The 26204-nt window shown below is 47.8% G+C and overlaps 1 protein-coding gene across 4 annotated transcripts in view; it reads right to left on the bottom strand.

Moving 5' to 3' along the window:
* The window catches only part of LOC139367469 (vesicle transport through interaction with t-SNAREs homolog 1A-like), a 197753-nt gene that overhangs the window by 1113 nt on the left and 170436 nt on the right, over positions 1–26204 (bottom strand). The gene's annotated exons all lie outside the window — the stretch shown is intronic.

Genomic DNA, 26204 nt, shown 5'->3' with positions numbered 1-26204 from the left:
TGTGTGTGTGTGTGTGTGTGTGTGTGTGTGTATGTATGTGTGTATGTATGTATGTATGTGTGTGTGTATGTATGTGTGTATGTATGTTTGTATGTGTATATGTGTGTGTATGTATGTGTGTATGTCCGTAGTCCCAGACGTAGTCTCCAGAGCGCCTCTCCACACACTCCCCCACTCTCCGTCACTCCTGACAAATGACAGAATTATCACATTTGCTGACATGTGGAGGGGGAGTGGGGCCAGTGTCCACTGCTCTAAGCAGGAGATGAATAGCCCCTGTTTTAGCCATTCATCACTGGGGCTGTGGAGCTGCAACTCAGGACTGCTCACTCAACCCCTACCTACCCCTACCCTACTACCTACCCCTTCCCCTCACCCAGCCCGACTCCGACCCCCAGCCCCAGCATCTATCCTGGCCGGAGTTTAGTGGCAGTTTACTCCAAACTCCAGCCTTAGACCCGCTCTTACATTTAGTCTCTGTCCTGGAACATCTTTAGTCAGATACTAACCCCAGCCTGAGTTTCAGCCTCTTCCATTACTGCTACAGCCCCAGAGCCAACTTCTACAGCCTGGTTCTACACTAGCCCTGCTCCAGTCCATGGCCCCAGCCTGACATGGAGAGGGTCTCCAGGGGCCATGGAAACAGCTCAGCAGGTTGTGTTTATGAGAGTGTTACACATGTGATGGTGAGAATATCCCTTCGTAATGACAGTTAAGATACGACAGAACACTCCATTCACCATGTTTATCACAGATTGATTTGAATAAATGGGCCTGGTCTCCGTGGCTCTGGCAAGGGGCCTCTCCTGATAGGGTGCTGGCGCTGCAGTGTCTGCATAATGCAGAGCCGAATGGGGAAGAAGCGGGAAACATGAATCAGCGCGTGTTTAGCAAGGCCACAGCTCCCCCCTTTAATCGCCATTCATTATTAACCATGATTATTTACTCGCAAACGCTCCAACAGAGATGCTCGCATGTTACTGTATGTGTTGTGTTTGGGGATCCTGCCGCTAGTTCAGTTGACAGCTGTGGAGGCAGGAGGAGGGGTTGAGATGAATGAGGAGGGGTAGATGGGAAGTTTGTTTTGGTTAAGGGGATAGGGTGGTAGTAATTTAACGTTAGTTGTATTTTAATAAGCATAAATAAACTATTTATAAGTAGTGCTGGTAGGATATATATGCATGTACACATGATAAATGAGTCATAGCATTTATAACCATGTATTAACATGGTATGCATAACACAAATGACTAAGAAAGCATTTCAGTATTTCTTATCAGCATTTATAATGACTTAATAATACAAGTTATTATTAAGCTCTTCACTTGGGTAACGTGCTTAGCGATTAGTGCGTTTTAAAGTCTGTTTCGGTTCGATTATGAAAAAAAACTATCATCGTTTTATTTTGGTTTCGATGATTTATTTATTTGGGTTGAATGCTGTAACACAGAATAAAAGTCCCATGATGGTAGTGACTGGCCATGACTGCTCGTCACCTATTAACCAGCATTTATTCACATGACTTAAAAATGATTTCAGTTGTTGTGTACATTACATTTGTTTTATTTCATGATTTTATTACTTAATTCCAAGTCATCATCTCATCACTCTGCTGCCTATGCTGTCGGAAAAAATCACCAGGCTAGTAGTTCTTCAAAGTCAATAAGGAATAGTTTTAAATCACTAAGATCATGTCTTTTCAGGTAGCAATACCTCACAAAGTGCTCTCTATCCCTCTATATTATGTGCTCTCTCTTCTCTCCGTTTCCCTGTCTCTGCTCCACATAGAACGGACAAGTAGGCGGGTGTGCAATGGATTATGGTCATTGTAGTTAATTACCAGGTTTTCGGCGCTAAACTGCCGAATGTTGGCACGTTGGAAATCTAAAACTCCCTACTACCTCGCACAGTTCGGGTTTGATCTGATTTATCTCTAGAGAAACCGCGCATCGAGCTCTCAGAAAAAAACCAATGTCGCTCAATTTGATCAGTTGATCGCTCAGCACTAGAACAAGTTTAAGTGTTGTACACTACACTGTCAATTTAACAAATATTACTCTTAAAAAAGCCACCCATTTGGTGACAGAAGTGGGATCCTCAGACAGGACGATCTCGCAGGAGTCCATAAGCAATAACAGAAAATACAGTGTCACTGGTCAGGACCGGAACGCCTAGCCTAAGGAACTCTTCGTCTGTTGCTCACGGTCTGAAGTCCCTTTTTCTCTTCATATTTGATACTTCATATCGGCGTTATTCCTGTATTGAAATCTCTAACTAGGGGTGTCTAGTGTATTGGATAGGCAACATGTCTCCTTAACAACATCGGGCCTGGGGGAATCTAAATGGAAAGCGGATTGGAGAGGAGGAGAGGACCACGGGCTGGTCTGTTTGATGCGTACCAAGTCATTTGAATGAATGAGTAAAATGCATGAGACAGGGGGCCCTCTCCTGCCTACAGTAATGTAGATTAATATACTGTCGGTTAGGGCCCTCTCCTCTGACAACGCTCTCCGAGGATGGAGGAGAAGGTCCTCAGGCCCCCAGGCAACCCCCTCCAACCCCCCACACCCAGGTTGCCAGACAGGGAGGAGAAGAGGAGAGCCCAGAGTGGAGGAGAGGAGCGAGGGATTAGAATGGAATCCTAATTCACTTGAGCCATGTTTAAATCCATTTAAGAAACAGTGTCTGTGACACTTTAAGAGTGTAAGCCCAGCCCTCTGACAGACTCTGTAATTATCCCCCAGAATCCCCACGACAGAGAGAGAAGGTAGAGGTGTGAGAGGAGGAACATTCACAGTTGGTTTGGCTAGCTAGAGGCGGTGTCTCTGTAAAATAACCAAGCATTCACATGTATATCCAATAGTGCCTAATGGCATGACCTCAGAAATCTACATGTACACTACCGTTCAAAAGTTTGTGGTCACTTGGAAATGTCCTTGTTTTTGAAAGAAAAGCACATTTTTTTGTCCATTAAAATAACATCAAATTGATCAGAAATACAGCGTAGACGTTGTTGTTAATGTTGTAAATGACTAGCTGTAGCTGGAAACAGCTGATTTTTTATGGAACATCTACATAGGCGTACAGAGGCCCATTATCAGCAACCATCACTCCTGCATTCTAATGGCACGTTGTGTTAGCTAATCCAAGTTTATCATTTTAAAAGGCTAATTCATCATTAGAAAACCATTTTGCAATAATGTTAGCACAGCTGAAAACTGTTGTTCTGATTAAAGAAGCAATAAAACTGGCCTTCTTTAGACTAGATGAGTATCTGGAGCATCAGCATTTGTGGGTTCGATTACAGGCTCAAAATGGCCAGAAACAAAGAACTTTCTTCTGAAACTCGTCAGTTAATTCTTGTTCTGAGAAATGAAAGCCATTCCATACCGAGGAATTGCCAAGAAACTGAAGATATCGTACAATGCTGTGTACTACTCCCGTCACAGAACAGTGGAAACTGGCTCTAACCAGAATAGAAAGACGAGTGGGAGGCCCCAGTGCACAACTGAGCAAGAAGACAAGTACATTAGAGTGTCTAGTTTGAGAAACAGACGCCTCACAAGTCCTCAACTGGCAGATTTATTAAATAGTTCCCGCAAAACACCAGTCTCAACGTCAACAGTGAAGAGGCGACTGAGTTGTAAAGAAAAAGACATCTCAGACTGGCCAATAAAAAGAAAAGATTAAGACGGGCAAAAGAACACAGACACTGGACAGAGGAGCTCTGCCTAGAAGGCCAGGATCCCGGAGTAGCCGTTTCCAGCTACAAAAGTCATTTACAACATTAACAATGTCTACACTGTATTTCTGATCAATTTGATGTTATTTTAAATGGACCAAAAATGTGCTTTTCTTTCAAAAACAAGGACATTTCTAAGTGACCCCAAACCTTTGAACGGTAGTGTACGTAACACATGCAAGTTATTCATAAAGAAAGACCACACATATGTATAATGTGTTCATTAAAATTGGTCTCTACAAACCATCATAAGATGATGTAGACAAAAACCACATTATTCTGCGATACTGTTGATAACAGTCCCCTTCTCCATAATCCACTGGACCTAATTTGCAATGATCATTTTCGCTACAATGGTCGTCCATCTAATAGATATCATCCACACTGCAAATATGATATATGCCACAAAGAGATGGACATCAAATCTACCAGCCATATACGATTACAAGCCTTATTTATTCAAATGAAGTCACATAATGCCACCGTAAAAATCTCCAAACATATCTTGGACCAGAGAGTTTCAGTGTGAAAAACATGGTTTCTTCTACTGTATGGCAGATCTAGGTCTGACATATCACATCTCCAGACAGAACAGAACTTATCAAACCGGATCCATCCTCTGTGTTTGACACTTGACAGAGGGGAAAATAATGGGAGGGGAGGGGTGTGTGTGTTACACACAACTCAAGGCATGAGATAAACCTTACCTCTGGCATACCTTCTCATGAGGCCCTTATGTGATCCCACCATCTCGCTCTGCTCTTTCCCTCTTTTTCCCCACTCTCTCATTCTCTCTCTCTCCCCCCCATTCTCTCCCTCTCTCCCAATTCTCTCTCTCCCCCCATTCTCTCGCTCTCTCTCCATTCTCTCTCAATCTCTCCCCATTCTCTCTCTCTTTTCCCCCACTCTCTCATTCTCTCCCTCTCTCCCAATTCTCTCTCTCCCCCCCATTCTCTCCCTCTCTCCTCATTCTCTCAATTTTTCCCCATTCTCTCTCTTTTCTCCATTCTCTCTCTTGCTCTCTTTCCCCCATTCTCTATTTAATTTCCCCCATTCTCTCTCCCTTTCTCCCCATTCCCCCTCTCTCTTTTCCCCCCATCCTCTCACTCTCTCTCTTTTTCCCCACTCTCCCTTTCCCCATTCGCTCTTTCATTTCCCCCATTCTCTCTCTCTCTCTTGTTCCCCATTCGCCCCATCTCTGTTTCCCCATTCTCTCTCTCCCTCTCGCTTCCCCATTCTTTCTTTAATTTTCCCCATTCTCACACTCTCTATTTTTCCCCATTCTCTCTCTTCCCCCATTCTCCTTCTCTTTTCCCATTTGCCCTCTCCCTCTCTCTTCCCCATTCTATTTATTTAATTTTCCCCATTCTCTCCCTCTCTCTTTTCCCCCCTTCTCTCTCTCGCTCTCTCCTTTCCCATATTCTCTCTTTTCCCCCATTCTCTCTCTCCTCTTTTCCCCCATTCTCTCTCTCTCTTCTTTTTCCCCATTCTCTCTCTCCTCTTTTCCCCCATTCTCTCTCTCTTTCCCCCATTCACTCTCTCTCTTCTTTTCCCCCATTCTCTCTCTCCTCTTTTCCCCCATTCTCTCTCTCTTTCCCCCATTCACTCTCTCTTCTCTTTCCCCATTCTCTCTCTCTCTTCTTTTCCCCCATTCTCTCTCTCCTATTTTCCCCCATTCTTTCTCTCCTCTTTTCCCCCATTCTCTCTCTTTCCCCCATTCTCTCTCTTTCCCCCATTCACTCTCCCTCTTCTTTTTCCCCATTCTCTCTCTCTCTTCTTTTCCCCCATTCTCTCTCTTCTTTTCCCCTATTCTCTCTCTCTCTCTCTTCTTTTCCCCCATTCTCTCAAATTCAAATTCAAGCTGCTTTATTGGGATGAAAAACATTGTGTCAATATTGCCAAAGCAACAATGTATACAATATCCATTGTAACAAAATTATAAACAATAACAAATAATAATATAAATGGTAGTAAATAATAATAAAAAATTAAATACAAAAATAATAACAATAAAATGGTAACAGTCAGTGGTAGAAATATAATAAATATAAAAATCTAAATATGGAAAATGAAACCATAACTAACTTACAACTAAATAATGGTAATCTTCTCCTTTATATCAGTACTACAACTACCATCATCATTACTACTACCACCACCATCATTAAACTGCTATCATTACCATTACCACCCATACCACTATTTGGAATGATAAACAACAATAATAATAGTAATAACAATAATAGTAATAATAAGTAAGTTACTGTTTACTATGCAGATGGTATTATTCAGTGTCCCTCAGGCTATGGCAGGAAAATACACATTTGGCTGCAAGAGGAGCCATTGCTCCTTCGCCCATGAGTATTCTTAGTTTTTCCTCTGAGTTTAATAAGTTCAAATTTGGAATACATGTAGTTATTTCAGTGAATAATGAATCTCTTTGTGAGGAATATTTATCACAGTAAAGGAGAAAGTGCATCTGTCTCTACCCCCCCTGTCGTGCAGTGACCACATACACCCATTCTGTCTCTCTTTGTTTTCCCCATTCTCTCGCTCTTCTTTTTCCCCATTCTCCCTCTCTCCTTCCCCATTCTCTCGCTCTTCTTTTTCCCCATTCTCCCTCTCTCCTTCCCCATTCTGTCTCTTCGTTTTCCCCATTCTCTAGCTCTTCTTTTTCCCCATTCTCTCTCTCTCTCTCCTTCCCCATTCTCTCTCTCCCTCTTTCCCCATTCCCTCTCTCTTTCCCAATTATCTCTCTTTTTCCTCATTCTCTTTCACTTTTCCCCCATTCTCTTTCTCCCCCATTCTCGCCCTCTCATTTAACCCCATTCTCGCTCTCTTTTTCTCCATTCTCTCTTTTCCCCATTCTTTCTCTCTCTCCCCATCCTCTCACTACTTTTCCCAATTCTCTCTCTCCCCATTCTCTCTCTCTTTCCTAATTGTCTCTCTCTCATTTCCCATTCTCTCTCTCTCTCTCTCTTTTCCCCTATTCTCTCTCTCTTTCCTCATTCTCTCTCTCTTTCCCCATTCTCTCTCTCCCTTTCTTTTCCCCATTCTCTCTCTCTTTCCTAATTGTGTCTCGCTCTTTCCCCATTCTCTCCCTCTCTCTTTCCCCATTCTCTCCCTCTCTCTTTCCCAATTCTCTCTCTTTTCCCCCATTCGCTCTCCATCTCTCTCATTTCCCATTCTCTCTCTCTCATTTCCCATTCTCTCTCTCTCTCTCTCTTTTCCCCATTTCTCTGCCTCTTTCCCCATTCTCTCTCTCTTTTTCCACATTCTCTCTCCCTCTTTTTCCCCATTCTCTCTTTCTTTCCTCACTCTCTCTCTTTTTCCCCATTCTCTCTCTCGCGCTTTCCCCTTTTTCTCTCTCTCCCTCTCTCTTTTCCCCATTTCTCTCTCTCTCCCCATTCTCCCTCCCTCTCTTTTTCCCCATTCTCTCTCTTTCTCTTTTCCCCATTCTTTCTCTCTCTCCCCATTCTCTCACTATTTCCTAATTGTCTCTCGCTCTTTCCCCATTCCCTCTCGATCTCTTTCCCCATTCTCCCTCCCTTTTCCCCATTCTTTCTCTCTTTTTCCCTATTCTCTCTCTCTTTCCTCATTCTCTCTCTTTCCCCATTCTCTCTCTCCCTCTCTTTTCCCCATTCTCTCTCTCTTTCCTAATTGTGTCTCGCTCTTTCCCCATTCTCTCTTGCTCTCTCTTTCCCCATTCTCTCCCTCTCTCTTTCCCCATTCTCTCCCTCTCTCTTTCCCAATTCTCTCTATTCCCCCATTCGCTCTCCATCTCTCTCATTTCCCATTCTCTCTCTCTTTTTCCTCATTCTCGCTCTCCCTCTCTCTTTTCCCCATTTCTCTGCCTCTTTCCCCATTCTCTCTCTCTTTTTCCACATTCTCTCTCCCTCTATTTCCTCACTCTCTCTCTTTTTCCCCATTCTCTCTCTCGCGCTTTCCCCTTTTTCTCTCTCTCCCTCTCTCTTTTCCCCATTTCTCTCTCTCTCCCCATTCTCTCTCTCTCCCTCTTTCCCCATTCTCTCTCCCTCTCTTTTTCCCCATTCTCTCTCTTTCTCCCATTTCTCTCTCTCTCCCCATTCTCTCTCCCTCTCTTTTCCCCATTTCTCTCTCTCTCTCCCCATTCCTCTCTCTCTCCCCATTCTCTCTCTCTCCCTCTTTCCCCATTCTCTCTCCCTCTCTCTTTCCCCATTCTCTCTTTTTCTCTTTTTCGGTCGTTAAGACACTAACAGCTTACAGACGGTAGGCAATTAAGGTCACAGTTATGAAAACTTAGGACACTAAAGAGGCCTTTCTACTGACTCTGAAAAACACCAAAAGAAAATGCCCAGTGTCCCTGCTCATCTGCGTGAACATGCCTTAGGAATGCAACAAAGAGGCATAAGGACTGCAGATATGGCCAGGGAAATAAATTCCAATGTCCGTACTGTGAGACGCCTAAGACAGCGCTACAGGGAGATGGGACGGATAGCGGGATCGATTTTGAGGTCGAGGGTCCGTCATGATCTGGGGTGGTGTGTCACAGCATCATCGGACTGAGCTTGTTGTCATTGCAGGCAATCTCAACACTGTGCGTTACAGGGAAGACATTCTCCTCCCTCATGTGGTACCCTTCCTGCAGGCTCATCCTGAAATGACCATCCAGCATGACAATGCCACCAGTCATACTGCTCATTCTGTGCATGATTTCCTGCAAGACAGGAATGTCAGTGTTCTGCCATGGCCAGCAAAGAGCCCAGATCTCAATCCCATTAAGCACGTCTGGAACCTGTTGGATCAGAGGGTGAGGGCAAGGTTCATTCCCCCCAGAAATGTCTGGGAACTTGCAGGTGCCTTGGTGGAAGAGTGGGGTAACATCTCACAGCAAGAACTGGCAAATCTGGTGCAGTCCATGAGGAGGAGATGCACTGCAGTACTTAATGCAGCTGGTGGCCACACCAGATACTGACTGCTACTTTTGATTTTGACCCCCCATTTGTTCAGGGACACATTATTCCATTTCTGTTAGTCACATGTCTGTGGAACTTGTTGTTGAATCTTGTTATGTTCATACAAATATTTACACATGTTAAGTTTGCTGAAAATTAACACAGTTGACAGTGAGAGAATGTTTCTTTTTTTTGCTGAGTTTATAAGCACTTTTGGGGGTCTATTGGGGGGGGGGGGGGGTTTGGGGGTTATGAAGTGGTGTTCTGAATCTTTTCATGAGGGTTCTCTTCCCGTATCCTGTCAACATGCTGTACTTTCATTGTTGACAAAAAAGAGGGATTTACATGATCTGTTGTATTGCTGTGTGCAGGATATAAAATTGTATGGAAATGTCTCTCAAACAGGTTGAAAGAATATCTGGGGCTGTTGGTCCAGAAGGACCAGTCTTACTGTGGACCTGACCGCTCTATTGTTGACAACTTCTTTCTAATAAGACCTGATTTTAGACATTTGCAAAACCGTTTGAGATGAATGTGGGTTTACCTTCTTTGGATCAGGAGAAGTAGGAAGTACCGTGTAGACCACCAGTACTTGCTCAAAACAATGAAAGCCTTTGGGTTTGGGGATGTTTTTTTTGTCTTGGATGAGGGTCCCGATGGCATTGTCTGCATATGTAGATGACGTGACTGTTTTATTACAGGGGTGAGGATGTTAAGGTTCTCTTAAACACTTTAAAGGTTTATGAGGGGGGCCTCCTCATCTAGAGACAACTGGAAAAAGAGTGAATCGCTGTGGGCAGGTCAGCTTCAGACGGGGTCCACTCCACAGTTACCAGGGAGGATTCAGTGGGGCAGAGATGAGATGACTTTGGGGGTTTTTCTAGGCTCCGATGTCTTTCAGAAATAGAACTGGGAGGGTGTAGTGGAGAAAGTGGGAGGGTGTAGTGGAGAAAGTGGGAGGGTGTGTGCCAGATTGTCAATGTGGAAATGGGTGCTACCCCAGCTGTTGGGGAAGGGTGCTGGCAGCCAATAATCTAGCTGCCTCTGCTCTGTGGCACAGACTAATGATTTTACAGCCACCGGGGGGGTCTGATACAAGAGCTTCCGAGGACCCTGGTCAATTTCTTCTGGTCTGGACAACACTGGATTAAAGATGCAGCCCTGTACCTGCCACTGCACGAGGGTGGGCAAGGCCTGGTGGACATTTTTTCCAGGATCATGGCTTTCCGGCTTCAAGCAGCCCAGAGACTGTTGTACAGTGACGGTTCTAGCTGGGTCGACACAGCCAACACATTGATGAGGAGAGCAGGCTGTTTTGGCTCAGACAGGCATATTTTGCTCTTAAAGCTAGAGGGTGGGGGGGGGGGGGGATGATTTGTCTGGCCTGACCCCATTTTATGAGTCTGTTATGCAGGTTTGGAGAGTTTTTGTCATGTCCCGTAAGGCCAGCACACCACCAGGGATCCAGTCCGTGTTATGTGTTCAGCCAGCCTACGTTCATGCCTGTTAGGTGTGGCGTGTATCAAGCTGGGTCATCTGGTGCAGAGCAGGAGCAGGAGCAGATCATTAGAAGAGCTGGGAGAAAGAGCGGGGATCCGATCATCTCGCCTACATAGGAAGGTCGTAGCTGAGGTCTGCAACTCCTTGCCAGTACTTCATCGACAGTATGTGACTGACACTTCCAATTCTGATCAGTGGACGGAGGGTCTGGATTATGTGTTCCCTGCGTTGAATGTTAGTGCTGATGAGGGAGCATTAGAGATGGACGTGGGGATGCTGCTTTCCTTCGATACCCCGGAGCTGGAGGAGTTCAAGGCGGTGGGAAAGAAGCCCATGTACAAAATCTGTGTAAAAGTGTCCCGTGCTTCTTCCCTGGAAGGGGTCAAATCGACGAGGTGGCTGGGTGTGTTTGGTACTGGTCCCTCCCCAAGAGGCTGTTGGAGGTCTTTATATAAACTGTGTAAAAGTGTCCCGGGCTTCTTCCCTGGAAGGGGTCAAATCGACGAGGTGGCTGGGTGTGTTTGGTAGTGGTGCCTCCCCAAGAGGCTGTTGGAGGTCTTTATATAAACTGTGTAAAAGTGTCCCGGGCTTCTTCCCTGGAAGGGGTCAAATCGACGAGGTGGCTGGGTGTGTTTGGTACTGGTCCCTCCCCAAGAGGCTGTTGGAGGTCTTTATATAAACTGCCTATTGAAAAGAAGACAGCTGACCTCCAATGGAGGATAATACATGGAGCCATAGCCACCAATATGGATCCTACTGTTGGGGAGGGGTGTCCATTTTGTGCTGATCCTGAAACTCTGGCACATCTGTTCTGATGGATGGTTGGTCGGGTTGATTGACCTGACCCGACTTGGTTCTCAGCTCTGGGAGAGGTGTTTTCTTCCCAACAGTTTATATTTGGGCTAAAGTACAGGTTTAGTCAAAGGGGTGTAGTTCTCTTGCAGGGGCAGCTAAATTAGCAATATGGAAGACATGAAAGAACAGTATTCGTGGACAGGGGTCTGTGGAGGTGGTGGGAATGCTGCGGGGGGGGTTTGCCTATTACAAAATGGTTAACAACATTGATCTGTTTATGAGTATATGGGGTATTCAGAGGCTGTTGTGTTTAGTTACTGCTGAGGAAGATTTGGTGTTGTGTTTTTAATTGATGTGTAACCATGGTTTTGTTTGAGTGTTTATTGTGTTGTGGGTCGCCAGACCCAATAAATGTTATTTAAAACTCAAACTCTCCCCCCATTCACTCTCTTTTCCCCCATTCTCTCTCTCTTTTTCCCCATTCTCTCTCTCCTTTTCCCCATTCTCTCTCTCTTTTTCCCCATTCTCTCTCTCTTTTTCCCCATTCTCTCTCTCCTTTTCCCCATTATCTCTCTCTTTTCCCCATTCTCTCTCTCCTTTTCCCCATACTCTCTCTCCTTTTCCCCATACTCTCTCTCCTTTTCCACATTCTCTCTCTCCTTTTCCACATTCTCTCTCTCCTTTTCCACCATTCTCTCTCTCCTTTTCCCCATTCGCTCTCTCCTTTTCCCCATTCCCTCTCTCTTTTTCCCCATTCCCTCTCTCCTTTTCCCCATTCTCTCTCTCCTTTTCCCCATTCTCTCTCTCCTTTTCCCCATTCTCTCTCTCCTTTTCCCCATTCTCTCCCTCCTTTTCCCCATTCTCTCTCTCCTTTTCCCCATTCTCTCTCTCCTTTTCCCCATTCTCTCTCTCCTTTTCCCCATTCTCTCTCTCCTTTTCCCCATTCTCTCATTTTCCCCATTCTCTCTCTCCTTTTCCCCATTCTCTCCCTCCTTTTCCCCATTCTCTCTCTCCTTTTCCCCATTCTCTCTCTCCTTTTCCCCATTCTCTCGCTCTCTTTCCAATCCGCTCTCTATTTCCCCATTCACTCTCTCTATTTTTCCTCATTCTCTCTCTTTCCAATCCGCTCTCTTCCCCATTCTCTCTTTCCCACCCATTTACTCTCTCTTTTTCCACATTCTCTTTTCCCCCCAATTCTCTACCTCTTTTTCTCAATTCTCTCTCTCCCCGTTCTCTCTCACTATTTCCCCATTCTCTCTCACTTGTCCCCCATTCTCTAGCTCTCTCTTTCCCCATTCTCCCCTCATTCTCTCTTTCCCCATTCTCCCCTCATTACCTCTCTTTTCCCCCATTCTCTCTCTCCATTCTCTTTCCCTCTCTTTTTCCCAATTCTCTCATCATTCTCTCTCTTTAATCCCCATTTTACCCTCATTACCTCTCTTTTCCCCCATTCTCTCTCTCCATTCTCTTTACCCATTCTCTTTCCCCATTCTCTCTCTTTTTCCCAATTATCTCACCATTCTCTCGCTTTAATCCCCATTTTACCCCTCTCTTTCACCCCACTCTCTCGCCCTCTCTTTCACCCCACTCTCGCCCTCTTTCACCCCACTCTCGCCCTCTTTCACCCCACTCTCGCCCTCTTTCACCCCACTCTCGCCCTCTTTCACCCCACTCTCGCCCTCTTTCACCCCACTCTCTCGCCCTCTTTCACCCCACTCTCTCTCCCTCTCCTTTCACCCCACTCTCTCGAACTCTTTTACCCCACTCACTCGCCCTTTCTTTGTACGTCCTCTCTTTTCCCATCCTCTTCCCCCCCTCGTTCTCTCTTTACCCCCCTTGCCCTCTCCTCCCCCCTCGTTCTCTCTCTACCCCCTTGCCCTCTCTTTCCCCCCACTCTCGCCCTCTCTTGTTTCCCCGCTCTCTTGCCCTCTCTTGTTTTCCCCGCTCTCTCTTGTTTTCCCCGCTCTCTCGCCCTCTCTTGTTTCCCCGCTCTCTCGCCCTCTCTTGTTTTCCCCGCTCTCTCTTGTTTTCCCCGCTCACTCGCCCTCTCTTGTTTCCCCGCTCTCTCTTGTTTTCCCCGCTCTCTCGCCCTCTCTTGTTTCCCCACTCTCTCGCCCTCTCTTGTTTTCCCCGCTCTCTCGCCCTCTCGTTTCCCCGCTCTCTCGCCCTCTCTTGTTTTCCCTGCTCTCTCGCCCTCTCTTGTTTCCCCGCTCTCTCTTGTTTCCCTGCTCTCTCTTGTTTTCCCCGCTCTCTCGCCCTCTCTTGTTTCCCCGCTCTCTCGCCCTCTCTTGTTTCCCCGCTCTCTCGCCCTCTCTTGTTTCCCCGCTCTCTCGCCCTCTCTTGTTTCCCCGCTCTCTCGCCCTCTCGTTTCCCCGCTCTCGCCCTCTCTTGTTTTCCCGCTCTCTCGCCCTCTCTTGTTTTCCCCGCTCTCTCTTGTTTTCCCCGCTCTCTCTTGTTTTCTCCGCTCTCTCTTGTTTTCCCCGCTCTCTCTTGTTTTCCCCGCTCTCTCTTGTTTTCCCCGCTCTCTCGCCCTCTCTCGTTTCCCCGCTCTCTCTTGTTTTCCCCGCTCTCTCGCACTCTCTTGTTTCCCCACTCTCTCGCCCTCTCTTGTTTTCCCCGCTCTCTCGCCCTCTCGTTTCCCCGCTCTCTCACCCTCTGTTTTCCCCGCTCTCTCTTGTTTTCCCCGCTCTCTCGCCCTCTCTTGTTTCCCCGCTCTCTCTTGTTTCCCTGCTCTCTCTTGATTTCCCCGCTCTCGCCCTCTCTTGTTTTCCCCGCTCTCTCGCCCTCTCTTGTTTCCCCGCTCTCTCGCCCTCTCGTTTCCCCGCTCTCTCGCCCTCTCGTTTCCCCGCTCTCTCGCCCTCTCTTGTTTCCCCGCTCTCTCGCCCTCTCTTGTTTTCCCCGCTCTCTCTTGTTTTCCCCGCTCTCTCTTGTTTTCCCCGCGCTCTCTTGTTTTCCCCGCTCTCTCGCCCTCTCTTGTTTCCCCCGCTCTCTCTTGTTTTCCCCGCTCTCTCTTGTTTTCCCCGCTCTCTTGCCCTCTCTTGTTTCCCCGCTCTCTCGCCCTCTCTTGTTTTCCCCGCTCTCTCTTGTTTTCCCCGCTCTCTCTTGTTTTCCCCGCTCTCTCGCCCTCTCTTGTTTCCCCCGCTCTCTCGCCCTCTCTTGTTTCCCCCGCTCTCTCGCCCTCTCTTGTTTCCCCGCTCTCTCTTGTTTCCCCGCTCTCTCTTGTTTTCCCCGCTCTCTCTTGTTTCCCCGCTCTCTCTTGTTTTCCCCGCTCTCTCGCCCTCTGTTTCCCCGCTCTCTCCGCTCTCTGTTTCCCCGCTCTCTCCGCTCTCTCGTTTCCCCGCTCTCTCGCCCTCTCGTTTCCCCGCTCCCTCTGCCTCTCTTTTCCCCACTCTCTTTTCCCAATTATCTCGCTCTCTCTTTTCCCATTCTCTCTCTTTTTTTCCACACTCTCTCTTTTCCCCACTCTCGCTTTCCCCACTCTCTTGTCCCATTCTCTCTCTCTCCCTCTATACCCATTCCCTTTCTCTCCCCCATTCTATCTCTCTCCCTCTATACCCATTCCCTCTCTCTCCCTCTATACCCATTCCCTATCTCTCCCTCTATACCCATTCCCTATCTCTCCCTCTATACCCATTCCCTCTCTCTCCCTCTATACCCATTCCCCCTCTCTCCCTCTATACCCATTCTCTCTCCCTCCCTCTATACCCATTCTCTCTCCCTCCCTCTATACCCATTCTCTCTCTCCCTCCCTCCATACCCATTCTCTCTCCCTCCCTCCCTCTATACCCATTCTCTCTCTCTCCCTCTATACCCATTCTCTCTCTCTCCCTCTTTACCCATTCTCTCTCTCTCACTCTTTACCCATTCTCACTCCCACCCTCTATACCCATTCTCTCTCACTCTTTACCCATTCTCTCTCTCTCACTCTTTAACCATTCTCACTCCCTCCCTCTATACCCATTCTCTCTCTCTTTACCCATTCTCTCTATCTCCCTCCCTCTTTACCCATTCTCTCTATCTCCCTCCCTCTTTACCCATTCTCTCTCTCTCTCACTCTTCACCCATTCTCTCTCTCTCTCTCTCTCTCTCACTCTTTACCCATTCTCTCTCTCTCCCTCCCTACCCATTCTCTCTCTCTCCCTCCCTACCCATTCTCTCTCTCACTCTTTACCCATTCTCTCTCTCTCTCTCCCTCTTTACCCATTCTCTCTCTCTCTCTATCCCTATTTACCCATTCTCTCTCTCTCTCCCTCACCTCCCTACCCATTCTCTCTCTCTCTCCCTCCCTCCCTCTTTGCCCATTCTCTCTCTCTCCCTCCCTCTTTACACATTCTCTCTCTCTCCCTCCCTCTTTACCCATTCTCTCTCTCTCCCTCCCTCTTTACCCATTCTCTCTCCCTCCCTCCCTCTTTACCCATTCTCTCTCTCACTCTTTACCCATTCTCTCTCTCACTCTTTACCCATTCTCTCTCTCTCCCTCCCTACCCATTCTCTCTCTCTCCCTCTATACCCATTCTCTCTCTCTCTCTCCCTCTTTACCCATTCTCTCTCTCTCTCTCCCTCTTTACCCATTCTCTCTCTCTCCCTCCCTCCCTACTCATTCTCTCTCTCTCCCTCCCTCCCTACCCATTCTCTCTCTCTCCCTCCCTCTTTACCCATTCTCTCTCTCTCCCTCCCTCTTTACCCATTCTCTCTCTCCCTCCCTCTTTACCCATTCTCTCTCTCTCCCTCCCTCTTTACCCATTCTCTCTCTCTCCCTCCCTCTTTACCCATTCTCTTTCTCTCCCTCCCTCTTTACCCATTCTCTCTCTCTCCCTCCCTCTTTACTCATCTCTCTCTCTCGCTACCTATTTACCCTTCTCTCTCTCTCGCTCCCTCTTTACCCATTCTCTCTCCCTCCCTCCATCTTTACCCATTCTCTCTCCCTCCCTCCCTCTTTACCCATTCTCTCTCCCTCCCTCCCTCTTTACCCATTCTCTCTCCCTCCCTCCCTCTTTACCCATTCTCTCTCTCCCTCCCTCTTTACCCATTCTCTCTCTCCCTCCGTCTTTACCCATTCTCTCTCTCTCCCTCCCTCTTTACCCATTCTCTTTCTCTCCCTCCCTCTTTACCCATTCTCTCTCTCTCTCCCTCCCTCTTTACTCATCTCTCTCTCTCGCTACCTATTTACCCTTCTCTCTCTCTCGCTCCCTCTTTACCCATTCTCTCTCCCTCCCTCCCTCTTTACCCATTCTCTCTCCCTCCCTCCCTCTTTACCCATTCTCTCTCCCTCCCTCCCTCTTTACCCATTCTCTCTCCCTCCCTCCCTCTTTACCCATTCTCTCTCCCTCCCTCCCTCCCTCTTTACCCATTCTCTCTCCCTCCCTCCCTCTTTACCCATTCTCTCTCCCTCCCTCCCTCTTTACCCATTCTCTCTCCCTCCCTCCCTCTTTACCCAGTCTCTCTCGCTCCCTCCCTCTTTACCCATTCTCTCTCCCTCCCTCCCTCTTTACCCATTCTCTCTCTCCCTCCCTCTTTACTCATTCTCTCTCTCTCCCTCCCTCTTTACCCATTCTCTCTCTCCCTCCCTCCCTACCCATTCTCTCTCTCTCCCTCCCTCCCCATTCTCTCCCTCCCTCTTTACCCATTCTCTCTCTCTCCCTCCCTCTTTACCCATTCTCTCTCTCTCTCTCTCCCTCTTTACCCATTCTCTCTCTCTCCCTCTATACCCATTCTCTCTCTCTCTCCCTCTTTATCCATTCTCTCTCTCTCTCCCTCTTTATCCATTCTCTCTCTCTCTCCCTCTTTACCCATTCTCTCTCCCTCCCTCCCTACCCATTCTCTCTCCCTCCCTCCCTACACATTCTCTCTCCCTCCCTCCCTACCCATTCTCTCTCTCACTCTTTACCCATTCTTTCTCTCCCTCCTTACCCATTCTCTCCCTCTCTCTTTACCCATTCTCTCTCTCCCTCCCTCCCTACCCATTCTCTCTCTCCCTCCCTCCCTACCATTCTCTCTCTCCCTCCCTCCCTACCCATTCTCTCTCTCCCTCCCTCCCTCCCTACCCATTCTCTCTCTCTCCCTCCCTCTTTACCCATTCTCTCTCCCTCCCTCCCTCCCTACCCACCCATTCTCTCTCTCTCCCTCCCTCTTTACCCATTCTCTCTCCCTCCCTTCCTCTTTACCCATTCTCTCTCCCTCCCTCCCTCTTTACCCATTCTCTCTCCCCCCTCCCTCTTTACCCATTCTCTCTCCCTCCCTCCCTCCCTCCCTACCCATTCTCTCTCTCTCCCTCCATCTTTACCCATTCTCTCTCTCCCTCCCTCTTTACCCATTCTCTCTCTCCCTCCCTCTTTACCCATTCTCTCTCTCCCTCCCTACCAATTCTCTCTCTCTCCCTCCCTCCCTAACATTCTCTCTCTCTCCCTCCCTCCCTACCCATTTTCTCTCTCCCTCCCTCCCCCCTACCCATTCTCTCTCTCTCCCTCCCTCTTTACCTATTCTCTCTCACTCCCTCCCTACTCATTCTCTCTCTCTCCCTCCCTCTTTACCCATTCTCTCTCTCCCTCCCTCTTTACCCATTCTCTCTCCCTCCCTCCCTCTTTACCCATTCTCTCTCCCTCACTCCCTCTTTACCCATTCTCCCTCCCTCTTTACCCATTCTCTCTCCCTCCCTCCCTCTTTACCCATTCTCTCTCCCTCCCTCTTTACCCATTCTCTCTCTCCCTCCCTCTTTACCCGTTCTCTCTCTCCCTCCCTCTTTACCCATTCTCTCTCTCCCTCCCCATTCTCTCTCTCCCTCCCCATTCTCTCTCTCCCTCCCTCCCTACCCATTCTCTCTCTCTCCCTCCCTCCCTACCCATTCTCTCTCTCCCTTCCCTACCCATTCTCTCTCTCCCTCCCTCTTTACCCATTCTCTCTCTCTCCCTCCCTCTTTACCCATTCTCTCTCTCTCCCTCCCTCTTTACCATTCTCTCTCTCTCCCTCCCTCTTTACCATTCTCTCTCTCTCCCTCCCTCTTTACCATTCTCTCTCTCTCCCTCCCTCTTTACCATTCTCTCTCTCTCCCTCCCTCTTTACCATTCTCTCTCTCTCCCTCCCTCTTTACCATTCTCTCTCTCTCTCTCCCTCTTTACCCATTCTCTCTCCCTCTGCCCATTCTCTCCCTCTCCCCGCCCATTCTCTCTCTGCCCATTCTCTCCCTCTCTCCGCCCATTCTCTCTCTCCACCCATCCTCTCCCTCTCTCTCCACCCATCCTCTCCCTCTCTCTCCACCCATCCTCTCCCTCTCTCTCCACCCATTCTCTCCCTCTCCACCCATTCTCTCCCTCTCCACCCATTCTCTCCCTCTCCACCCAGTCTCTCCCTCTCCACCCAGTCTCTCCCTCTCCACCCATTCTCTCCCTCTCCACCCATTCTCTCCCTCTCCACCCATTCTCTCCCTCTCCACCCATTCTCTCTCCCTCCCTCCCTCTTTACCCATTCTCTCTCCCTCCCTCCCTCCCTCTTTACCCATTCTCTATTCTCTCTCTCTCCCTCCCTCTTTACCATTCTCTCTCTCTCCCTCCATCCTTACCATTCTCTCTCTCTCTCTCCCTCTTTACCCATTCTCTCTCCCTCCACCCATTCTCTCCCTCTCCACCCATTCTCTCCCTCTCCACCCAGTCTCTCCCTCTCCACCCAGTCTCTCCCTCTCCACCCATTCTCTCCCTCTCCACCCATTCTCTCCCTCTCCACCCATTCTCTCCCTCTCCACCCATTCTCTCCCTCTCCACCCATTCTCTCCCTCTCCACCCATTCTCCCCCTCTCCACCCATTCTCTCTCCCTCCCTCCCTCTTTACCCATTCTCTCTCCCTCCCTCCCTCTTTACCCATTCTCTCTCCCTCTTTACCCATTCTCTCTCCCTCCCTCCCTCTCCACCCAGTCTCTCCCTCTCCACCCAGTCTCTCCCTCTCCACCCAGTCTCTCCCTCTCCACCCATTCTCTCCCTCTCCACCCAGTCTCTCCCTCTCCACCCATTCTCTCCCTCTCCACCCATTCTCTCCCTCTCCACCCATTCTCTCTCCCTCCCTCCCTCTTTACCCATTCTCTCTCCCTCCCTCCCTCTTTACCCATTCTCTCTCCCTCCCTCCCTCTTTACCCATTCTCTCTCCCTCCCTCCCTCTTTACCCATTCTCTCTCCCTCCCTCCCTCTTTACCCATTCTCTCTCCCTCCCTCCCTCTTTACCCATTCTCTCTCCCTCCCTCCCTCTTTACCCATTCTCTCTCTCCCTCCCTCTTTACCCATTCTCTCTCTCCCTCCCTCTTTACCCATTCTCTCTCTCCCTCCCTCTTTACCCATTCTCTCTCTCCCTCCCTCTTTACCATTCTCTCTCTCTCCCTCCCTCTTTACCATTCTCTCTCTCTCCCTCCCTCTTTACCATTCTCTCTCTCTCCCTCCCTCTTTACCATTCTCTCTCTCTCTCTCCCTCTTTACCCATTCTCTCTCCCTCTGCCCATTCTCTCCCTCTCCCCGCCCATTCTCTCTCTGCCCATTCTCTCCCTCTCTCCGCCCATTCTCTCTCTCCACCCATCCTCTCCCTCTCTCTCCACCCATCCTCTCCCTCTCTCTCCACCCATCCTCTCCCTCTCTCTCCACCCATTCTCTCCCTCTCCACCCATTCTCTCCCTCTCCACCCATTCTCTCCCTCTCCACCCAGTCTCTCCCTCTCCACCCAGTCTCTCCCTCTCCACCCATTCTCTCCCTCTCCACCCATTCTCTCCCTCTCCACCCATTCTCTCCCTCTCCACCCATTCTCTCTCCCTCCCTCCCTCTTTACCCATTCTCTCTCCCTCCCTCCCTCCCTCTTTACCCATTCTCTATTCTCTCTCTCTCCCTCCCTCTTTACCATTCTCTCTCTCTCCCTCCATCCTTACCATTCTCTCTCTCTCTCTCCCTCTTTACCCATTCTCTCTCCCTCCACCCATTCTCTCCCTCTCCACCCATTCTCTCCCTCTCCACCCAGTCTCTCCCTCTCCACCCAGTCTCTCCCTCTCCACCCATTCTCTCCCTCTCCACCCATTCTCTCCCTCTCCACCCATTCTCTCCCTCTCCACCCATTCTCTCCCTCTCCACCCATTCTCCCCCTCTCCACCCATTCTCTCTCCCTCCCTCCCTCTTTACCCATTCTCTCTCCCTCCCTCCCTCTTTACCCATTCTCTCTCCCTCTTTACCCATTCTCTCTCCCTCCCTCCCTCTCCACCCAGTCTCTCCCTCTCCACCCAGTCTCTCCCTCTCCACCCAGTCTCTCCCTCTCCACCCATTCTCTCCCTCTCCACCCAGTCTCTCCCTCTCCACCCATTCTCTCCCTCTCCACCCATTCTCTCCCTCTCCACCCATTCTCTCTCCCTCCCTCCCTCTTTACCCATTCTCTCTCCCTCCCTCCCTCTTTACCCATTCTCTCTCCCTCCCTCCCTCTTTACCCATTCTCTCTCCCTCCCTCCCTCTTTACCCATTCTCTCTCCCTCCCTCCCTCTTTACCCATTCTCTCTCCCTCCCTCCCTCTTTACCCATTCTCTCTCCCTCCCTCCCTCTTTACCCATTCTCTCTCTCCCTCCCTCTTTACCCATTCTCTCTCTCCCTCCCTCTTTACCCATTCTCTCTCTCCCTCCCTCTTTACCCATTCTCTCTCTCCCTCCCTCTTTACCCATTCTCTCTCTCTCCCTCCCTCTTTACCCATTCTCTCTCTCTCCCTACCCATTCTCTCTCTTTCCCTCCCTCTTTACCCATTCTCTCTTTCTCCCTCCCTCTTTACCCATTCTCTCTCTCTCCCTCCCTCCCTCTTTACCCATTCTCTCTCTCCCTCCCTCTTTACCCATTCTCTCTCTCCCTCCCTCTTTACCCATTCTCTCTCTCTCCCTCCCTCTTTACCCATTCTCTCTCTCTCCCTCCCTCTTTACCCATTCTCTCTCTCTCCCCATTCTCTCTCTCCCTCCCTCTTTACCATTCTCTCTCTCTCCCTCCCTCTTTACCATTCTCTCTCTCTCCCTCCCTCTTTACCATTCTCTCTCTCTCCCTCCCTCTTTACCATTCTCTCTCTCTCCCTCCCTATTTACCATTCTCTCTCTCTCCCTCCCTCTTTACCATTCTCTCTCTCTCTCCCTCTTTACCCATTATCTCTCCCTCCGCCCATTCTCTCCCTCTCTCCGCCCATTCTCTCTCTCCACCCATCCTCTCTCTCCGCCCATTCTCTCTCTCCACCCATCCTCTCTCTCCACCCATCCTCTCTCTCCACCCATCCTCTCCCTCCACCCATCCTCTCCCTCCACCCATCCTCTCCCCCTCCACCCATTCTCTCCCTCTCCACCCATTCTCTCCCTCTCCACCCAGTCTCTCCCTCTCCACCCAGTCTCTCCCTCTCCACCCAGTCTCTCCCTCTCCACCCAGTCTCTCCCTCTCCACCCAGTCTCTCCCTCTCCACCCAGTCTCTCCCTCTCCACCCAGTCTCTCCCTCTCCACCCAGTCTCTCCCTCTCCACCCAGTCTCTCCCTCTCCACCCAGTCTCTCCCTCTCCACCCAGTCTCTCCCTCTCCACCCAGTCTCTCCCTCTCCACCCAGTCTCTCCCTCTCCACCCAGTCTCTCCCTCTCCACCCAGTCCCTCCCTCTCCACCCAGTCCCTCCCTCTCCACCCAGTCCCTCCCTCTCCACCCAGTCCCTCCCTCTCCACCCATTCTCTCCCTCTCCACCCATTCTCTCCCTCTCCACCCATTCTCTCTCTCTCCCAAATACACACACAATACACCATCCCAACACCAGTGCCTTCTATAGAAGTTCAGGAGGGCTGGTTCTATTGGTTATAGGACCTCTTCTACCCTACCAACCAACCAATCAGTTTACTAGAGAGAAAAGCAGCTGTGGCACTTTCCAAAGATGGGGGACGCTATATGTGCATGCAAGTGAGGGAGAGAGTTGGAAGGAGAGAGGAGGGAGAAGTATGAGAGAGGGGGAGGAGAGATGGAGAGGAAAGAGGGCTAGAGCAATGGAGAATAAAAACGAGAGAAGACGCAGCGGAGAGCACGAGGGAAAAAACAGAAACTCTAGAAGAGTCCGTTTACCCGGGGAAGGAGGCTGGAAGAGAGCCTCCTCAGAGAGATGAAAATAATGAGGACTTTTCTGTCAGGAAAGATTCACAAAATCATACCAGTGGTATTAAAATTTAAAAACTCTTATTTTTTTCTCCCCCCTTAGTGTTTTTTCTTCACAGCACACCCTTATTACCAGCTCTAATGAGACCAGGGATACACCTCTGTGATGTGTGTGGGTGTGTGTGTGTGTGTGTGTGTGTGTGGGGGGGGGTCTGGGTCCAGCCCCTTTGTGCCATGCACCCCCCCACAACCCTAAATTCTCTACAGCCCCTCACACACCACCTCTCTGCTGGCTCTGAGGTGGACGTGCGGACAGACAGACATACGGACACTACACAGCAATACTACCGTACAACACAAACTTAAAACCCAGAGATGTTTTTCTCCTTTATCCACCTTCTTTCAACTACTAGGCCAATAAAACACAAATCAATGGCTGTCTGACCCGTTCTGGTTCTTTCTCTAAATCCTGGGAATATGCAGCATGGGAGAGGAGTGAAGGAGAGGAGAGAAAAGAAGGGAGGGGAAGATGGAGGGGAAAAGAGGGAGGAGGGAAGGGTGCTGGAACGATCAATGTGTTCACAGAGAAAGTGATGGACATCGTGCAGAAAGCTGGGGGGGGGGGGGGGGGGGGGGAGCCCTGACGAACGTGTGCTTGTGATCATAAACTAATACAAATACATCTTTTATTCTATCGCTCATCTTCACTCCCCTCCTCTACACAAACAGTCAAGTCAAAGTTGTCTATTTAAACAGGCTTATAAAGGAATATAAACAGGGTTATAGAGGAATATAAACAGGGTTATAGAGGAATATAAACAGGTTTCTAGAGGAATATAAACAGGGTTATAGAGGAATATAAACAGGGTTATAGAGGAATATAAACAGGAATATAGAGGAATATAAACAGGGTTATAGAGGAATATAAACAGGCTTATAGAGGAATATAAACAGGTTTATAGAGGAAAATAAACAGGCTTATAGAGGAATATAAACAGGCTTATAGAAGAATATAAACAGGCTTATAGAGGAATATAAACAGGGTTATAGAGGAATATAAACAGGGTTATAGAGGAATATAAACAGGGTTATAGAGGAATATAAACAGGGTTATAGAGGAATATAAACAGGGTTATAGAGGAATATAAACAGGGTTATAGATGAATATAAACAGGGTTATAGGAGGAATATAAACAGGGTTATAGAGGAATATAAACAGGATTATAGAGGAATATAAACAGGGTTATAGAGGAATATAAACAGGGTTATAGAGGAATATAAACAGGGTTATAGAGGAATATAAACAGGATTATAGAGGAATATAAACAGGGTTATAGAGGAATATAAACAGGGTTATAGAGGAATATAAACAGGGTTATAGGAGGAATATAAACAGGGTTATAGAGGAATATAAACAGGATTATAGAGGAATATAAACCGGGTTATAGAGGAATATAAACAGGATTATAGAGGAATATAAACAGGCTTATAGTGGAATATAAACAGGCTTATAGAGGAATATAAACAGGCTTATAGAGGAATATAAACAGGCTTATAGAGGGATATAAACAGGGTTATAGAGGAATATAAACAGGCTTATAGAGGAATATAAACAGGCTTATAGAGGAATATAAACAGGCTTATAGAGGAATATAAACAGGGTTATAGAGGAATATAAACAGGCTTATAGAGGAATATAAACAGGGGTATAGAGGCATATAAACAGGCTTATAGAGGAATATAAACAGGCTTATAGAGGAATATAAACAGGGTTATAGAGGAATATAAACAGGGTTATAGAGGAATATAAACAGGCTTATAGAGGAATATAAACAGGCTTATAGAGGAATATAAACAGGGTTATAGAGGAATATAAACAGGGTTATAGAGGAATATAAACAGGGTTATAGAGGAATATAAACAGGATTATAGAGGAATATAAACAGGGTTATAGAGGAATATAAACAGGGTTATAGAGGAATATAAACAGGATTATAGAGGAATATAAACAGGATTATAGAGGAATATAAACAGGGTTATAGAGGAATATAAACAGGGTTATAGAGGAATATAAACAGGGTTATAGAGGAATATAAACAGGGTTATAGAGGAATATAAACAGGGTTACAGAAGAATATAAAATCAAGATTGATTCAATGGAAATAGCTATAAGAACGGCCATGTTTCAAATGAATGAAACAGAGGGTAGAATGAGTCAAATCTTCACCATTTTATCAGAAGAGCTTCCAAACTAAATGAAACCGGTCAACCACATTGAAAAAGGTGAGGGGTTCTGCCTAGCGCTTGGATAATAGGTTGACCTCAGGGCTACACCACAAAGCAGGTTCAATGAGCTAGCTAGCTAATGTTTATAAACCAGAAATCATTTTCCGGTTCATTAAGAAAGCTGTTTTAGTGTGTGTGGTTGGTTGAGGAGTCAATTAGACCAAGCCCATTTCAAGCTCATCTTTCAAAAAAAAAAAGGAAAGTTAGTACAGGATATTTAGCCAAGTCCGCTAGCTAAGTCCTTGATGCTGTTTTGTCATATACCCCCCTCAGTAATAGAATGAGACTTGAATCCTCTGTATGTATGTTCTGCCCATTGCCCCCAAGGGTGTGTTCAAGCTAAATTAGATTTTCTATAACTGGTTCCAATTAATCACTCTTTCTAGGCCCTGACAGGGGTCTCTCTCACTCACACACAGACAGTGTGGGCACACAAGCACAGCAAGAGCGTGTATTAAAGCATCATTTTTTCCCGTAAAGAGTTTTTACAGCTTAACACGCACGCGCACACACACACACTTTTTTTTACTATCCTTGTGGGGACCTAAAACTGATTTCCATTCAAAATCCTATTGTCCCTAACCCTACACCTAACCGTAACGCCAACTCTAAAGCTAACCCTTATTCTAACCCTAGTCCTAAACCTTAAAAATGGCCTTTGTCCTCATGGGGACCTGGGAAATGTCCCCACGAGGGAGAATTGTCCTCGTTTTACTATCCTTGTGGGGACTTTTGGGGATTTCTGGTACCCACGAGGATAGTAACACACAGACTGCCAGGGCTGACGGCTGGGAAAAACACAGCTCTTTAATTGTATATTATTCACTTTAAAAAGGCCCCGACATCATGTAATTCCCGAATGAAAAACAGTACTTATGCACAAACACACACTCTATACCCTACTGGATGTTGTATCTCAATAGGACCTGAATAATATAATAAACATTTTCACAAGGGCTTATTAGCCAAATTACTGTGCAATTACCCAATGGCTGTCTTTTATCAATTAACGTATGAACAAAATAATATATCGTTTTAAGGAAATTCTAGAAAAAAATTCTCATATACACCACAGGACTTGATATGTAACGAGGGCTCTCTTTCCCTTCCCACACGACCTTGTTCAATCTTTAGCTCTATTTACACTATTGTACATTCTGTGCGACGGTTGGAAGGACGTTCGATTGTATCCGTTTGGAGTTCATGGTCTGAGCGAGTTGCACTCGAACTTCGCACAGACCCACGAGAGCAGCACCGGGGCTCTACAAGTTCATCCATTTTTTATTTGGAGGCTAACAACCTGGCCAGCAGCCGAGGACTTGGAACTCTCCTGGAAAAGTGTTGGAGGGTGGAGAGAGAATGAGATGCAGAGAGGAAGAGGAGATGGAGGGGGAGAGAGAATGAGATGCAGAGAGGAAGAGGAGATGGAGGGGGAGAGAGAATGAGATGCAGAGAGGAAGAGGAGATGGAGGGGGAGAGAGAATGAGATGCAGAGAGGAAGATGAGATGGAGGGGGAGAGAGAATGAGATGCAGAGAGGAAATGGAGGAGGAGAGAGAGAGGGGGAAAAAGAGAAGACATAGTGCGCTAAGTAAGTGTGTGTAAAAGAGAACCAGAGAAAGTGAGCGATAGAGTGAGCGAGAGGGAGAGAAAAGACCTCGCTTGCAACTCTTTCTGGAATTTTCAAGAACTTTTGCCTGCAGTGGTTTCAGGCACCTGCAGTTTCATGTCCTGGTATGATGTGGCTTTCTCTTCGTTTTTTTAAAATTATAGATAAACAGATCACTGACCTAGCAGGCAGCTTGCCAGAGTAGTAGTTCTCTCTCTGTAAAATCTCTCTCAC

Source organism: Oncorhynchus clarkii, chromosome 16 (genome assembly GCF_045791955.1).
Source record: "Oncorhynchus clarkii lewisi isolate Uvic-CL-2024 chromosome 16, UVic_Ocla_1.0, whole genome shotgun sequence".
In the NCBI taxonomy this organism is placed as follows: Eukaryota; Metazoa; Chordata; class Actinopteri; order Salmoniformes; family Salmonidae; genus Oncorhynchus; species Oncorhynchus clarkii.
Note: the sequence above shows the minus strand (reverse complement) of the source record. Positions and strands in the feature narration are given on the sequence as shown.